Source organism: Eptesicus fuscus, chromosome 11 (assembly GCF_027574615.1).
Source record: "Eptesicus fuscus isolate TK198812 chromosome 11, DD_ASM_mEF_20220401, whole genome shotgun sequence".
Taxonomy (NCBI): domain Eukaryota; kingdom Metazoa; phylum Chordata; class Mammalia; order Chiroptera; family Vespertilionidae; genus Eptesicus; species Eptesicus fuscus.
Genome location: NC_072483.1, coordinates 52321950 through 52341044, shown reverse-complemented (window position 1 = coordinate 52341044; position 19095 = coordinate 52321950).

Below are 19095 nucleotides of genomic sequence, written 5' to 3'. Positions count from 1 at the left end.
TGTGTTAAATTGTCCCAGGCTACATAAAGTCGTTAATAGAGGCAGGATTTGAACAAGAGCAATCTGATAACAAAAACTCTGTTTCTAATTGCTGTTATATCATCTCTAAATGCACAACCTCGGCTAACCAGACAGTGCTCTAGATCAGTCAGTAAACTTTCTTCCTAAAGGGTCAAATTGTAAATATCATAGGCTTCCTGGGTCACATACAGGTTTTGTGGTATAGTTTTCTTTCTTTCTCTTTTTTTAAATTTAAATTATTTATTGTTTAAAGTATTACATATGTCTCCCTTCCCCCCACCCTTGATCTCTCCTCACCCACCCCCACCATCCAGCACATGCCCTCACTTCTCCCCCGACCTCTGTGTTCATTGGTTATGCTCATATGCATGCATACAAGTCCTTTGGTTGATCTTTTATCCCATCACCCCCCACCTTCCCTCATAGGTTGGACAGTCTGTTCGATGCTTCTATGGCTCTGGTTCTTTGTTCATCAATTTATGTTGTTCAGTATATTCCACAAATGAGTGAGATCATGTGATACTTACCTTTCTCTGACTGGCTTATTTCACTTAGCATAATGCTCTCCAGTTCCATCCATGCTGTTGCAAATGGTAAGAATTCCTCCTTTTTTATAGCAGCATAGTATTCCATTGTATAGATATACCACAGTTTTCTAATCCACTCATGTGTTGATGGGCACTTAGCTGTTTCCAAATATTAGCTACATATTGTAAATTGTGCTGTTATGAACATAGTGGTGCATATATCCTTTCTGACTGGTGTTTCTGTTTTCTTGGGATATATTCCTAGAAGTGAGATTACTGGGTCAAATGGAAGTTCCATTTTTAATTTTTTGAGGAAATGCCATACTGTTTTCCACAGTGGCTGCACCAGTCTGCATTCCCACCATCAGTGCTAGAGGGTTCCTTTTTCTCCACATCCTCTCAAGCACTTGTCATTTGTTGATGATAGCCATTCTGACAGGTGTGAGGTGGTACCTCATTATTGTTTTGATTTGCATCTTTTTTAAGTTTTTAAAAATGTAAAAGACATTCTTAGTTTACCCATCATACTAAAACAGGACATGGGGCAGATCTGGCCCATAAGCCAACTTCTGCTTTAGATTAAAAGTAACTTAAACCTAATTGCATGAATAGCAATTAAGATAATTAATTTTCAAAAGTTTTTAACACTGGAGAAATAAAAGAATTTGTTTGATTAAATGAATCATTATCATTTCAACTTGCAATGTTAGTATTATGAATATACTGCATATCACTTGTCTGTATACATATTTATATATAACAGCAGTTGAACTGACTGAAAATATTTATGTTTTAATCAAAATTTAAATTTAAAGTCATTATGATAAAAAGATAACTCAAGGTCAAAATGAATTTGTTCCTGGCAAATCTCATAAAGTCAATAGAAAGTTACAAATTCCAATTGAATCATCAATTTATGCATTTTCATGAGCCACATAAAATTCTGGTGTGCTCTGATCATTCCATCATGGTAGCAGTTCTCAAAGAGTGGTTCTGAAACCAGAAACATTGGGACCATCTGGCATTGTCTTGTTAGAAATGCAAATTGTTGGACCCTACACCAGAAATACTGAGTCAAAAAGTGTGAGAACCACTGTTTTAGGAAAATCCAGTTCTATACAAATTATTTTTTCTGAACAAAGATCTGTATGTGTAAGTGTATGTCCACATGCACACATTTATACGTACAAACTCAAGGATTATTTGTGAACTAAAAATACCTCACATAATGAGACTATAATATGGAACCACCATGTAGACAAGCCAGAAGAATCAGAAGGAGCAAATTTCAGGGTTGCATATGTATTTTATGCATATCTATGAACAAAGCTATACTGTCAGGCCTATATTTTATACTAGAAGCCTGGTGCACGAAATTCGTGCACGGCGGGGGGTTGTCCCTCAGCCCAGCCTGTACCCTCTCCAATCTGGGACCCCTGGAGGGATGTCCGACTGCCCGTTTAGGCCCGATCACCAGGATCGGGCCTAAACGCGCAGTCGGACATCCCTCTCACAATCCAGGACTGCTAGCTCCCAACTGCTTGCCTGCCTGCCTTCCTGATTGCCCCTAACTGCTTCTGCCTGCCAGCCTGATCACCCCCTAACCACTCTGCTGCCAGCCTGGTTGATGCTTAACTGCTCCCCTGCCAGCCTGTTTGCCCCCAACTTCCCTCCTCTGCCAGCCTGGTCACCCCTAACTGCCCTCTCCTGCAGGGTTGATCACCTCCAACTTCCCTCCCTTGCAAGCCTGGTCCCTCTCAACTGCCCTCCCTTGCAGGCCTGGTCCCTCACAACTGCCCTCCCTTGCAGGCCGGGTGCCTCCCAACTGCCCTCCCCTGCTGGCCATCTTGTGGTGGCCATCTTGTGTCCACATGGGGGCAGGATCTTTGACCACATGGGGGCAGCTATATTGTGTGTTGCAGTGATGATCAATCTGTATAGTACTCTTTTATTAGATAGGATAGAGGCCTGGTACAGGGGTGGGGGCCAGCTGGTTTGCCCTGAAGGGTGTCCCTGATCAGGGTGGGGTTCCCTTAGGGTGTGGGGCAGCCTGAGCGAGGGGCCTGTGGTGGTTTGCAGGCTGGCCACGCCCCCTAGCAACTCAAGGGGAGGCCCTGGTATCTGGAATTTATTTTCCTTCTACAATTGAAACTTTGTAGCCTGGGGCGGCAGCCATTTCTGTGGCAGTTAATTCACCTTCTACAATTGAAACTTTGTTGCCTTAAGCGGGTGAGCCCGGCCAGGGTGTACGGAAAGCTTTGCTTCCCCTGTTGCTGCCGGCAACCCTGACCTGCTCTCTCAAGCTCCATTCTGCCGCCATTTGTTTGAATTTGTTTACCTTCTATAATTGAAACTTTGTAGCTTGAGTGGAGGCTTAGGCCTGCAATGGCTATGGAAAGCTTGGCTTGCTCTGTTACCTAGGAAACCTTGCTCTCTGTGGCTGTAGCCACCTTGGATTGGGGTTAATTTGCATACTCGCCCTGATTGGCTGGTGGGCGTGGCTTGGCTGGTGGGCGTGGCTTATGTAGCGGAGTGATGGTTAATTTGCATATTACCATTTTATTAGAGAGGATGATACTGTATTGATTTTGTCACAGCTGTTTCCTGGTTTTAGTACCTAAGTATGCCATTCTTTATAACAGTAGGTATTTAAGACTTAAATATTTGAAAACTTCTTAAATTGAATGACCTCAATTTTGAGGTCACTAGACCTGAAAATCTGATAAGTTTACTTTAACAAAATGTTTCAGTTTAAAATGTCACTTTCAAGATTCACTTTCTGAGTAAGAGGGAAAAACACACTCCTTCCTGCTCTTCATCTGAATGCAGCTATAAAACCTGGAGTAAATGTGTGAGTCAGTGATTTGAGACTCTGAAAAGTAAATAGTGAATAAAAAATTGAGGAAGAGGATCAAAATTCAAAGTTCCACTGAACTGGTCTGAGTTTACCATTAATTTTTTCTTGTCACCTGGCCCTGGAGATAGGCAGAGCTACAGAAATGCATGGCAGAGCCCCAATTTTCTGACTGGAGGCTTCAAAAGGTAAGTCCCAGGGAACAAGAAAGCACTAGGGAGGTTGTGGAGAAGGAAGATTTCATGAGGACAACCCATGAAGTTATTTATCAACTCTGAGACTCCAAAATTTGTACATGAATGAACCTCATCTGAATTATCATATATAAGACTTTGACAAGTGAATAGATGAACTCTTACCTAGGTCTCAGATTTATGATTTAGTGGTGTACTCATGGCACAGATCTGAATAACACTGGGCTTTAAAGCCTGAACTGACATTCGATCCTGGTCCATGGAAAAACCAGTTGGAACTTGTACCCTGAACATAATCAGGTCAATTGCCTGCTAAAACAAAAGTATCAATATTTTCCCTAGGATTTAAACAAGACCCAGGTTCTCATAATACAATATTCAAAATTTTCAGGCTACAGTCTAAAATTACTCAGCATATGAGAACCAGGAAAATTCAACTCACATGAGAAAAACAACAACAATGGATGCCAAGATAACAGAGATGGTCAAATTATCTAACAGAATTTAAAGCAGCTATTATAAAATGCTCCTACAAGCAATGGCAAACTCTCTTAAAGCAAAGAGAAAAATAGAAACTCTGAAAAGAAAATATAAAGAAGAATCAAATGGAAATTTTTGCACTAAAAATACAATAACTGAAATAAAAATGCTCACTAAATGGGCTCAATAGCAGAGTGGAGATGGCAAAGAAAACAGCCTCTGGATGTAAAAATTGATCAATTGAAATTATGAAAACTAAGTAACAAAGAGAAAATAATATGTAAAAAATTAATGAAGACTCAGGTACCAGTGGGATAACAGTAAAAGGCCTAATATTCATGTCAATTGAGTCCAAAAAGAACAGGAGAAAGAGTGTAGTACAAAAAAAATTGAAGAAATAATGATGGAAAACTTCCCAAATTTTAAGACATAAACCTAAAGACTCAAGAAGCTCAGTGAACTCCAACAAGATGAACTCAAAGAAATCCATGCCTAGCTAGACATACTAGTATTATAATCAAACTGCTGAAAACTATAGGCAAAGAAAAAAAATCTTGAAAGCAGCCAGAGGGAAAAAGAATGTTATCTATAGGAGAATAAAGATTTTAATAACTTCAGATTTCTCATGAGAAACCCTGGAGACCAATGGGAAGTGGTGCAACAGCTTTTAAGTGCTGGGAAAAAAAAAGAACTATCAACACAGAATTCTATATTGGAAATAATATTCTTTAGTAATGGAAGTAAAATAAACATTCGTAGATGGAGAGCTAAGATAATTTATTGTTAAAGAAGTTTTTCAGAAAGAAGGAAAATGATATTAGAAAGAAACTTGGAACATCAGGAATGAAAGAAATGCAACAGAAATGGTAAATATCTGGGTAAATATAAATAGGCCGTTTTCTTCTTGAGTTCTTAAAAAAATGTTCAGTGGTTGAAAGGGAACTATTATAGCATAATTGATAGAGTTATCATATGGGCATGTGTAATATGTGACCATTATAATATCTCAGGAGGGGCATATAAAAGGATCAATATGGTGGTATATTTTCTACATTCCTCTTGAAATGATAAAATATTGAGTTGAAGCAGATTATAAAAAATTAGATATATACACTACAATCCTTAGAGCAACCACTAAAAATCAAGGCAAAGAGATATGGTCAAAAACACAAACAATTAAGATCAAATACTAAAAAAATGGTTCAACTAATCCAAAAGAAGGCAGAAAAGAGAAAACAGAAGAATGAAAATCAGAAAATAAAAAGATAACATGATAGATCTAAATCTAAACATATCAATAATTATATTAAATGTAAGTGGTCTACAAATACCAATCAAAAACAGAGATTATTGAAATAGATTCAAGAAAATCATTCCCTCCACTATGCACTTTCCACAAGAAACTCACTTCACACATAATGATGTAGAGAGGTTGAAAGAAAAAGGATATGCCACATATAAGTAATAAATGAAAAAACAAAGTAGTAAATGGCAAAAGATATACCACAAAAACACAAAGTAAAGTGCCACTTCCATCTGTGTTTTCTGGGACAATATCTGCCATTCAAAAACCCTGACACTACAGCATGAAGTAAATGCGTTTAAGTGAAATTGTCCTGAGTAATCATCAGCTCTGCCTAAGCTGTTTCTTATTTTCAAGTGGGCTAAATACAAGCTTAACTAGAAACAAATTAATGTTTCTTCTGTCATTTCAAAGAGAGCCTCACACTTCCACAAATGTTTTTGTGTCATGACAAACACCATGAAGTACAAAGATTGATTTTAATTGTAAGGCAAAATCAACCTGAATATTCACATATAATCTTTTAAGTGAGAGATTTAGTCCCCAAGCTCACATGTGGTTCCAAGTGTTTATTAAACATCATAAATACATCAGACTTGTACATGAGCTCACAGATAGACATGCACATGCAGGCAGGTCACGGCTCCTTGGAAAACCACCCGTGTTCTCTTCCTCAGCCATGGTGGGTAACACATATGGTTCCTGTCAGTAGCACTCATTTAGAGAGATAAAAATCCTGCAACAGCTAAGTTCAGCCTCTCTCCAGTGGCCCTTTCCTTTGATTTCGAAGATATCAAGTGACTATTCACTAAACCCTGTAATTGCCAACCTTACCCAGTCCCACCCCTAAAAGAAGAGGGGGTAAAATGGCCTATTTAAAAATATATTTTTTCTAGTATATTGCATAATTAACCTATCTTAATTCTTTCTAGTATTAGTTTTCTTTGTCAATTTTTAAAGACAAAAAATAAATAAATAAGAGGATTGAAAGATGCATGTGTTGATTAACTGTAAATAAAAATTTGAAAAATAATTTAGGGACACGGTGAATAATTTTCATTGTTAATATACAGTATTAAATATATTTGGTAGCATAATAATTAATGAAAGTTATGGGCATGAAGAAGACTCTTTTTTGAAAACTTTTATAGATATAAAGCTAGCATTGTTTGTTTTTTTTTTCAAACCTGGCCTAACTTCAACTTGAAACATTGTTTTTTCTTCTTTTTGTTCTTCCTATCCTTAACTTTTCTTCTGAAATGTGAAAATACAAGGCAGATGTCTTCATCTCACTGGAATGCTTTTAACCTTAATGAAGGGTTGTAATAAATCAGTACTCTTCAACCTGCTTTCTATCATCAACACATCCATACTTTTGAGACAATAGTCTCCACAGATATTATTAGAAATAATTAGGACAAGTTAGAACTTATAGTTATTTGTTAATGGAAATATAGTTGCTATTTGTTAACTATCTTTCATATGTAGAAAATTATCTTGTTCATATATCTAGAAACTAGTTATTGGACAAGATCTTTTAAAAACATTCATCAGTAATTCATTTTATGCTAGAATATGTGTGAAATATGTATACTTATTTATATATACAGATACATAAAGATATGAAGGATTATTAAAATATATTTGGGTGTGTTTTTTTAAAGCTACATGTATAGATTATATCAATTTACAAATAAACTAGGAAATAAAGAATATTTTTAAAAGGTTTTCTCGACTAATACTATAAAATTAGAATTTACCATTTCTTGGCCAGATAAGGTATTTCATTATTTCACGCTTTGTATTTTTTTATTTACTCAGGAGTCACAGTTGCCAATTTCTTCCAATAAACAAAATTCAGTACTCTTAACTCCTCTCATTAATACACAGAAGAAAAATAACCTGTAAAACTGCAGCCCAAAAGAGTAAGGTAGTATAAATAACCTCATAAAATGTGACATCTTGGTGACCTATTTTAAATGGATGGAACTTGGTGATAGCAAAACAAATCGCTACTTCCAAGATCACATGAATTAAGATGCAGCTAGGATTAATGCTAAAACCCTCAACTAACAATGACTGAATCTGAAGATGTAATGGATTTGAATAAGCTTGCAGTGTACGAAGCTAAGATAAATTTTTCTGATGGCAACATCCATAAGAAAATTTTATAAGGCAGACTAACTACCTATCTTGATTCTCAAATGTTTAAAAAAGCTGTTCTGACTTCCAATGAATCAAACCTACTCATTCACCTTTCAAGAGGCCATAAAGTTTCATGCATGAAACTCTGGATCGGAAATTACAAGATTTAGGTTATAGGCTTCCTTCTCAAGAGAGAACTAGGCCACCCCAATTCTTTGGAATCCTTCTGCCACTTTATGTTTCCCTCCCACCTGGGTGATCAGGTTATAAAAGCTTTTTATATATTTGAGTCCATGAGGTGACAGAGTCTTAAGACTTAGCTTCCATTGGGTAACATTAACAAAATTACTTGCCCTGCCAAACCTCAGTTTTGCCAGTTATAAAGTGGGCTGAAGATATTCTGAGAAGGTGTATGAAATGACTTGGGAATAGCAGTGATATTCAGCTTTCCAGGCAGGCTGTGCTGGACATTGCAGATGCTGCTGGTGGTTTAATCTTTATTGACCTATCTGACCTTCAGCATTTGTAACTTTCTCTTTTCATTGCAAACTAGAGGCCCAATGCACGAAATTCGTGCACGGGGGCGAGTGGGGGGGGGACTGCTGGCTCCCAACCGCTTGCCTGCCTGCCAGCCTGATCACACCCTAAACACTCCCCTGCCAGCCTGATTGACGTCTAACTGCTCCCCTGCATACCTGGTCACCCCTAAGTGCCCTTCCCTGCTGGCCTGATTGCCCCAACAGCCTCTGCCTCGGCCCCCACCACCGTGGCTTTGTCCGGAAGGACGTCCGGATGGATGTCCGAAAGATGTCTGGTCTAATTAGCCTATTACCCTTTTATTAGTATAGATTTCTTTCCAACATAGCACATATTTTTCAGATCATAATTCCAGGCTGACTTGAAGGCATCTCAAAATTGATTATTTTGAGAAACAGAGGCCCAGAGAGGAAGCCGACAGCCCTCAAGAACTCAGGATTTGGAAAATAGATCCAGAGACAGAGAAACATTGATCAGATGCTCAAACCTCAGAGGAAAGGTAAGGGAGGGTGGGGGTAAGGGGGAGAGATCAACCAAGAGACTTGTATGCATGCATATAAGCATAACCAATGAACGCAGACAACAGAGGGTGAGAGTGAGGGCAGGATTGGGGGGTGGGGAGGCAATGGGAGGATAACCACACATTTGTAATACCTTAATCAATAAAAATAATTAAATAATTAATTAATTAATTAAAAAGAAAAGAAATCAGGATTTGAATCTAGCTCTTTAAACTTCTGATGCAACACTTTTCTCTCTCTTTTATTCACTAATTTATTTATTCTACAAACATTTATTGAGTATCTATTTTGTGCTAGGCCTTATCTTTCCTTCAAAAAATAATCTAAGAGTATTAGAACATCTTTCAATTGCTGATGTTTATGGCCAAGTCAATATGCTGGTCATAATGTAATCATTACTAGACCACAGTTTTATAGTTATACTGGTACTTTTCTGTTTTTGTAATTGTTATCACTGTTATTATTTCAAAGGTGTCCTTTCTTTAAGTGGCCACTTAGAAGGAGGTCCAAGGCAGAGCTCTGGATGAGGCAAGAGAACCCCAACCCAGACCTCTAAGGCACCCCAGCCAAACTCTTGGAGCTTTCATGGTATCAGACCTGAGAACCATGGTTTTGCATGATTATCATTCTTGGGCTCCACTTAATTAGGGGTTTCATCTCTGGATAGAGTGTAGAAGTATTTATTATTATTTCAAGGCACCACAGAAGCTTAGTTCAGCCAAAAAAAAAAAGTTTAAACTGTTTGCTTTCCATAATTGTGCCTGCTTCCTTGAGATACAATGGATGCGAACTTGCATTTCCTTGTTTGCGAAGATACTTCTTTTGGGTCTCCATGTTGCTTTGGCCTGACTGGCTACCATTCTCAAATACACAGGCTTGTTAAGACTTTTCTAACTCCAGGTGAGTGAGGCTGTTCATTGGCCTAGTTATTGTCTGCAATAATGTTCCAGTGACATTAACAAATTCATTGCCGGATTGTGTTTTGCAGCTCCAAAGTCTTTTTTTTATCTCCCAGGAGTGTGGGTGGTGGATTTGATGTTTTGATAAAGCTCTTCCATCACTAAAAATATACCATCAGTGAAGATTATTGAATTGGGAACACACCCAGGCTAATTATGGTGAGCAAGTCAAATACTAAAAATACATATTAATAAATCTTCTTATGAAAGCTGGAACAGTTTTATTTGTCTAGGTTAAGAAGAGGTATATGACATGCAATAAATTGACTATTTTGAATTGAGAAGTTTGGGCAAAAGGTTACCTTTAGAACACAGTATGATTTAGTGGCACCAATTTCTTTTATAAAGAATGGATGTAATAGAAGAAAATCGTCCTTTGAATCATTCAGTTTGGAATGCTTATCCAACCAATCCACTCTGTGCACATTTACACTCAATCCATAGGCTAAATGACTTCCAGTTGTCTCTAGGATTAATGAATGACAACGTCGGCTTACACATGCCTTAGACTAAGCCCCTTTTTGCCAACTACTTTGAAGGCATATAGCCAACATTTGGGTTCATGTTTGGGTTATGAAATATATTTTTTACTATAACTATCCCCATTTTATTATCAGAGCTTCACTTTCCTTTTTGTGGTCAAAGAGCCATATCAGCTTCAAATGATCTAATCCCTAGGAATTTTCACACTAAATCACTAATTTTGCTTGTTCATAAGAAGAAAGGAAAACAGAATTTCTGCTCCATATAAATCTACAAGTAAACTATGTAGAATTAAAGCAGTTTGCTGTGTGGTTAATTACATAGACATAATTGGATAATAAAGGGCTGGTGCTATAAAACTACACTATTTTAAAAAATTTATTAAATTTATTGGGATGACATTGCTTAATAAGATCATACTGGTTTCAAGTATACAGCTCTGTAATACATCATCTGTACATTGCACTGTGTGTTCACCACCCAAAGTCAAGTCACCTTTTGTCACCATACATTTGACCTCATTTACTCTCTTCTCCCTCTGCCCTACCTCCTCCATTTCCCTCTGGTAACCATCATACTGTTCTCTGTGTCTATGAGTTTTTTCTTTGTTTAAAACAACACTAGTTCTATAATAGACTCATTTTATTTGAATAAATGATTTTTTTTAATTTTTAGCATACTTGAGATAGAACCCTACAAGTTTATGTTTTCTCACTTAAACATGATATATGTGGAAAAGAAAATAATAACTGATCATTCCAAGAAATAAAAAGCTGAATTTTTTTTTCCAAACCTCTGTTTAAAAGTGAAGTAGTCCTGTAAAAGTGGAAGGCAGATATCATCCTTCCAGGAGTCTTCCTCATCTTTAAAGACATTCTCTGTGGCTTTAAGGCCCAGAGTCATTCTAGATTATTGGAGTAAGCCACTTGCGACCACAGGTGAGGAGCAGAATCTCACAGGGGGGAATCCAAACCACTGTGCCCAGGACGCACCGAGCAGGGCAGAATTATGAAACAACACAAGAGGAGTTTTGAATGTGTTAGTTTCCTTTCACACACTATAATATAGTGTTCCAAATGTTGGTTACTGCAGAAAATAAAAAAAGAGTGAGCATCTTGTTGCCTGCTATCATAAATCTGTCACAGGAAAGCACTATACCCCAAGGAGTCCAGTTTAGGATAGTGTGTTGACTTCTTTCCTCACCCATCTGCTCCATAATATCTCTCCTTCATGGCAACTCTACCAAAATACAGTGGAGCAAAATATAAAGCCTGCGGTAGCAGTGAAAATGAATGGAAAGATGACTGACGAACTATCTCAGCTCATCCAGTGTCCACTGGACAGACAAATCAAAGGAGGGCTGTTTTTTATATATATATATATAGAAATAAGAACTCACCAAAACTACTCAAAAGAAAGATAAAGAAATTCTATGTTTGTGAATGCAAACTGGTGCCTTTCTGGAAGAGCAGTTGGGCAGTATATTTTCCAAACATTTGGGGTCAGCATGTTCAGGTATAAGAATTTATCCTAAGAAAAAATAATCATGAATGTATACCAAGAGTTAGCTACAAATTATTCATGCAGCATTATTTATAACAGTGTAAAACTAGAAACAATTTTAATCTCTAACATAATGGTTTGGTTAAGATATGATATAATCACCATTAAAATGATGCTATAAAAGAATATTTAATAAGATGGAAAACTGTGACATATTGATAAGCGATGAGAACAGAATACATTAAGAACTGTGTGTGTATAATAAATATTGGAAGGAGCTATACTAAAATGTTAGCAGTATATATTTCTGTGTTGTGATATTTTGGGTTACTCATGTACTTTTAGATGTTCTAGAATAAATATTAATTACTTTAATAACAAGAACATATTTTTTAAATATTGTGAAAATAGAAGTGCTTTGAAGGAGTTGAATGAAATAGCTTCATAGAATTTGACTGAATAATTAATTATTTAGAAATATGCATTGTACCTTAACATTTTAAGTGAAATCCAAAAATAAAACATGATTTCTTTGTAGAAAGCCTTAATTGTTTCTCTAGGAAAATTGTCTTTAACTTGGCAAGTTAGCAGCCTATCCATTCACATGTTTTACTTTTATTCTTTTTCTTCCCCCAAACAAAGTTCAGATTTATAGCACCTGCTGTTGCTTTTTAATGTAGTGGTTGCACCTAATTTCTATAGCACAGTAAAATTGCACCACTCTCCATTCCACATTTTGCCTTCAGCAACAAGCAGTCTGGGAGACATAAAACGGAGATATTTTCTAAGGGCAGGTGGCAGACACTTTTACTAAATATGAAATACCAAAGCCACCCCAAGCCGGAAGGGCATTTACGAAAAAGGTTGCAAGTAAGCACCAGATAATTTTAAGCTGCTCAGACCAGGCAACTTATAAAATTGGACATACTAGTAAGTCCCTTAAGTCAAAGAGGTCTTTGAAAAGAATCATGAACAATTTTCTAGACAGAACCACAAAATGCCCATACGGGAGAGATGTGAATTTGACCTTTGAATAAACAGCATGAGATAAAAAAAGAATGCAGAATTTCATTTTCCCTTGTTAAAACCTGATAGGCCTTGTAAAAAGATGGTCAGGGACATGAGCTACGGAGCTCCCATCCAAATACTACTAGCTATGTGAGCTTGGGAAAGTTTTTGATCTCTCCTTGCCTCCGTTTCTTCAGCTGTTAAAGGGATATTAAAATGTGCTAATCTTGTAGGGTTAAAATAAAAGTTAAATAAAATAATTCCTGTACTTAGCCTAGTTTTGACAAATGGAAAACAAATCTATAAACGTTCCTGTTTTTACCTTTGAAATTTTTTTATTTTATTATTTTCATTTAATTCAGTCCCATATTCAATAAGGGGACTTGTCTTGTTATGACTTCCAAGAAATAAAAGAAATTCTCTGGAAATGTTTTGAAAACAGAAGCATATTCCAAAAACTATTTCAGATCCATAGATATGAACCCAACTGATTTTTGGCTGTGATTCATAGCTTCCATTCATAATTGCCATTCATAACTTCCCAACTGCTCTTTGCTTCAAAACACATTCCTGCATAGCTCTCTCTCCTGGAATGCATCCGCATCTTAGAAACAACTGACTGTCTCTTTAGAGTGGGATAATGTGGGGCAGTCATAAGTCAGGCTTTAAAAAAACTGCCCTTTAAAACAGAAAAGAGCTTGTGTGCTCCCCGATTTTTTGAACCTAGTCAATTAACAAAGATTTTTCCATTTCCTGTTCATCTCACTGTGGTCATAGGGGTGAACATATCATTCATTAACGTTTCTGAAAATAGCTTCTATGTGGCAGAGAAATCCTACTTAATCTTAATCACTATTCCCACCTTTCCCAATACTTCATCAAATCACCCTCACCTCAGGAACAATTAACACCTCAGGATGTCCTGGTCTGTGCTCCACTGAGCACAGTATAAGTTGCTACAATTTTGTTGTGCAAACTAAACCATACACCCTGTTAACTACCTTGTTGACAGTCAAAAATGAAGCTGCGATCTTCACATTATGCCCATCCCTCATCACTCACACTTAAACGTGTAAGTCCATGCCATGACTGTTAGACTCCAGATACTATTATTAGCACAGGTGATAACAGCAAAGAGAAGCATCAATGGGCCAAATGACACAATAAATAGATTCAATTTTTAAACATGAGAAAAGTAAAAGACATTTTAGCAGAAACAAAACTAGCCTCTGCAACACATTAATGGTCCCATTAATCCATTAACTAATTGTTCTAGTATTGCAGTCACTCAGGCACATACGTTGCACTGAAATAATTCAAATTTTCTTAATTCAAAAAAGTGCTGTCATTACACACTTTATTGAGAAAACACCTCCTCTGAAAAGGCTCTAAAGAAAGAAATGACATTAGATTTTTTAAAGTAATTATTATATGCTTGGTCTATATTTTAAGGATATTTATAGTCAATATAGCATAAAACAAGTAAATGTTAAAAGCAAAACTCTTACCAGCCACAAGAATGCAGAGAGTTATTTGCTACTGTTGTCAAAACCTAATGACAAAACAGAGGCAAAGGAGTGACCTACCAGGGTCCAAGAGACTCAAGGAAAAGTTATTCTTAGAATTGGGCTCCACAAAGGCAGAGGTGCTTGTGTTTTCCGCTGTGTCCCATGTGATACATAGTAGGTGTTCAATAGTTGTTGGATGGGTGGATGAATGAAGAAAAATTGGTAGATGATACCATAAGCATTCTGTGTATAACTTATACTTCTGTGGTTATGGGAGTCATGCATTATTCTGACAACTGCAGGTGAAGACTGGCAACCTGAGTTAGCAAACTTGGGAAGCAAAACTCTTTGCAGCGTGGAATCCCAAGTCTTATTTCTGCCAACACAATCACTAGCAACAGAAATAGAAGGAACTATGTATTCCTTGGCTTTGTTTCTTCTGGCCCTTAGGATATCTTGGCCACAACCTAGGAATTAACACAAAAAGTACATTTCTAATGCCTGAGTTAGCAATGAATTTATATAAACAGGAAAAAATATTTATTATTTAAATAAATCACAAAATTGGGCTAAGGCCTTGAACAGGTTGAATTTTCAGTGCTAATGGCAACTGTCCAAATAATTCTACATTCTTCAGTGTACTTGAGAAAGATCTTTTATGAAATGGACACTAAGGAATCACAGCATCAAAAAGGAAGTGAAAGGATTCCCATACAGTTTCTCCATAAAGCTCAAGTATTTGGGGACATTTTCCTGAAAGCTTTTGATAAAGCAATCACTATTTCTGAGAGATATAAAATATACATTTATAAATAAGTAAAATGTTCACAGTAAGTCTTATCATTGCTATTGCATATTCTTTTTTTATTTTTAAGAAAAAAATTTTAATTGCTTTCAGAGAGGAAGGGAGAGGGAGAGAGAGATGGAAATATCAATGATGAGAAAGAATCATTGATCTCCTGCCTCCTGCATACCCCACACTGGGGATCGAGCCTGCAACCTGGGCATATGCCCTGACCAGGAATCGAACGGTGATCTCCTGGTTTATAGGTAGATATTCAACCACTGAGCCATGCTGGCCGGGCACTTTGTATATTCTTGATGGCTCTGTTACTTCCTGCAATTTAAAAAGAAATGTATGATTATTAACATGAGTTAGAGATATAGTTTCATATATTCTTCTTGGCCTTGGGTAATTATTTGATACATAAAGCAAAAACAGGATTTGGTTCTTGATACTATATTGCATGCATTGTAACAGAACTGAAAGGAAACACCAGATTTTCAAAATTTGGATCATAGTGAAAGTTGTAATTCCTCTCCAGGCAAGGTTTTGGTTTTTTTATTTTTGTTTGTTTCTTGTTTTGTTTTTCTTTGTTTTGTTTTGTCTACAGTGCTCCTGCTATATAAAATATTTTTAAAATATGATTTTATACAATATCTCCATAGTTCAACAGCCATTATTGGAATAAAGACTTAGTGTTATGAAGTTTCTTTTTCAAATAATATATATTTTTACTGATTTCAGAGAGGGAGGCAGAGAGAGAGAGAGATAGAAACATCAATGATGAGAGAGAAGCATTGATCATCTGCCTCCTGCACGCCCCACCCTGGGGATCTAACCTCCAACCTGGGCAAGTGCCCTGACTGGGAATTGAACTATGACCTCCTGGCTCATAGGTTGATGCTCAACCACTGAGCCACACTGGCTGGGCATGAAGTTTCTTTATTTAAAAATTTTTATACAATGATTTTCAAGTATTTGCTACACGCCCCTCACTGTGTTAGGCCCTATTAAAGATGTAAAAAAAAATACATTATGTAGCCCTTGTCTTCTGAAAGTTTACATTAGATGAAATAAATGTCATTATAAGAAATAAATATGATTGGATGAGAGTGTGTGCAGGACAAAGTACATAATGATGAAGAGGGATGGAGTTGAGATGGGGCCTGAAAGATGAGGAGAGAGGAGAATACAGGGCACTGGCTGTATATGCAAAATTGTGGATGTGTGAAAATCAAGCAAAATAAAATTGAGTATATAATTTTTTTTTGAAATTCCAAAGTGATATATTAGCTAACATTTATTAAATATTTATTAAGGACCAGGCTTCCTTGACTTACATCATTAAAGTTATACCTTAAAAGAAAAATGAGGTAAGGTACTATTATTATCCCCATTTTCCAGATTAGGAGCCTGAGAGTTAGAGAGCCAGTAACTGCTACACAGCTCATCAGTAGTGAAATCAGAAGTGAACCCAGACAATGCAGCTCCAAAGCCACATTTTATACACTACACTGACGCATAGGGTTCTAAATACAGTATTTCTGGTAAGGGAGATAGGCAGGCTTAGCCTAAGGTTAGTGTACAAGCTTCACTGTGGGGAAACTCCAGAGATTGGAAACAGAATTTCAGGGATTGTGAAATCTTCTAGGTCCTGAAGATGATCTTTAAATGGATTCCGCATTCCATAAAATGTGCACGTGCTCACAAGCAAGGCAATGGTGATATCTCTTTGATCGTAGAATCTGATATTATCACGGAGTTCAAGGAAGGCATCCAAATTCTACACAAGAAGTCAGCCAAAGAAGTTGAACCCCGGGCAAGTCACTTAACCTTCCTTGATCTCAGTTTCCTCATTTCAAATGAGGGGGAAGAACTTGGTGATCTCTGGGGTCCATTTTTAAAATTCTGCAAGCATTTTATAAATGTCACTCACAATTTCAGACAAACTTTAGAATTCCAGAAATGAAAATGTCAACTGAATAATGAGTAGCAGATGCCATGTGGAAGTTCTGTCACCATCATTCTTGAAAAATAAGTCTTCTTTGTTTCATTAGCAACATGGAAGGCAAGCACCCCAAAGACTTCTTTTTACAACTTGGAAGTCTTCATTGTAAGACAAATGCAAAAAGAACTGAGGTGTATTGTATGAAAAATGGGAAATGTGTATTTAATATCAATTTTTTGGTCATAAAACACTGTAGACTCATACCTAAATTAATCTAAATATTCAAGAGAATGAAATACATTTTACTGATGTATGCTTGAGGCCAACAGAAGCATTAACTAATTGATCTCTGGCTAAGACAAGTGATGAATCAACCCCAAATATCTATTTCCTGACTGTTTATGTTTGAATAGCACCATTTCCTAATGAGAAACCTGTAAATGAAGCACTTCCTCATTTAACAGAAACATTCTGAAAATAAACCCTTAAAAGAACTTTCTGTGAATTCCTAAGCATATCATATAGTGATTTGCGTTTCCTAAGTCCCAGCATTTTCATGTCCTGTGACAAAAATGAGAAGAGATGAAAGGTTTATGTTTTTTCACACATCTTTTTTTCATTTACTTTTTAGAATATTTTCAGATTTTTATCTTTGTTCATGGTTTTTTACAAAGTGAAATTTTCTTCATGTATTTCTTTCAGGTAGCTTTTTAAATATTGTATTTATTCATGCAACAAAGTTTCAATTATAACCCCAACACAAATGGCTGCGGCCTCTGAGGGAACCCCAGGCTGGGCTCCGCTCCAGGATACAAAGTTTCAATTGTAGAAGGAAAATAAATCCCAGATACCAGGGCCTCTGCTTGGGTTGCCAGGGGGTGTGGCCCGCCTGCAAACCACCACAGGCCCCTCACTCAGGCCACCCCACACCCCAAGGGAACCCCCACCTTTCAGGGCAAACCAGCTGGCCCCCACCCCTGTATCAGGCCTCTATCCTATCTAATAAAAGAGAACTCTGCAGATTGATCATCACTGCAACACACAATATAGTGCCCCCATGTGGTCAAAGATCCTGCCCCCATGTGGACACAAGATAGCCAGCAGGAGAGGGCAGTTGGGAGGCACCTGGCCTGCAAGGGAGGACAGTTGCACAAACAGTAAAATGCACAAAAGTATACAGCCCAATGAATTTTTACATATTATATACCATGTTAACCACTGCCCAGATTAGGATATAAAACATTTTCATCACCCAGCGAATTCCCTTGTGCACCTTTCTAGTCAATAACATCCTCTCCCCACTGAGGTAGCTGATATTCTGATTTCTACTTCTGCAGACTAGTTCTGCCTGTCCTTGCAATTCATATAAATGGAATCTTGCATTAGGGACTTGTGTCTGGCTTTTTTTTTGTTTTGTTCACTTAATGTAACATTTTTTCATATTCATCTATGTTGTGGGTATTAGTAGTTCTGTGCCGCACACGACCAAGGGTGAACCTGAGGAGGGGCAGTGAAGGATTGAAGAAAAGACAGACAAGAGAATACAGCTGGGGCTCGGTGGATCTGCCATACCTGGAGGAGGACACAAAAGACCCAGCCTGCAAGCCATGCTTTATTTTATAGTCTGATTAAAACAAGGGTAGATTAAAATGTATACAAATGTTCTTGTTTTGGCAACACTTGCTGCACCTCCCACAGCCCATTAACTACTTAGGAAGGAATTAGGGAGGGCTACAAGGTCAGGCTTAATTATGCTAGGAGAGCTCTGCCCACCAGGCTGGGACTTGTTTGTGACCCTGCCACAGGTCAGCCCCAGGAACAGCCCTAGAGCTGTTCCCTACATAGTTCATTCACTTTTTATTGCCGAATGCAGGGATATAGGACAGTTTGTTTATCCATTCACCTGTTGATAGATTTTTGAATTTTCTCAAGAACTGGGCTTTTATAACTAAAGACTAGAGGCATAATGCATAAAGATTCATGCAAGAACAGGCCTTCCTTCCCCTGGCTGCCGGCACAGCCTTTGCTCTGGCCAGAGCCTCCTTTCCGCCTTCCCATGCTGCCCAGAGGCCTGGAGTGGCTGGGGCGGTGCGGAATGCCATGGCAAGGATGCAAGCATCCAACCCTGCCCCTGGCCACTTGGCATCTGCATATGCAAATTAACCCGTCATCTTTGTTGGGTTAATTTGCATACTCACTCCTGATTGGCTGGTGGGTGTCACGAATGTACGGTCAATTTGCATCTTACTCTCTTATTAGTGTAGATGTGATAACTATGCTTATACAAGTATTCTTGTGGACATATGCACTTGCTTCTTTT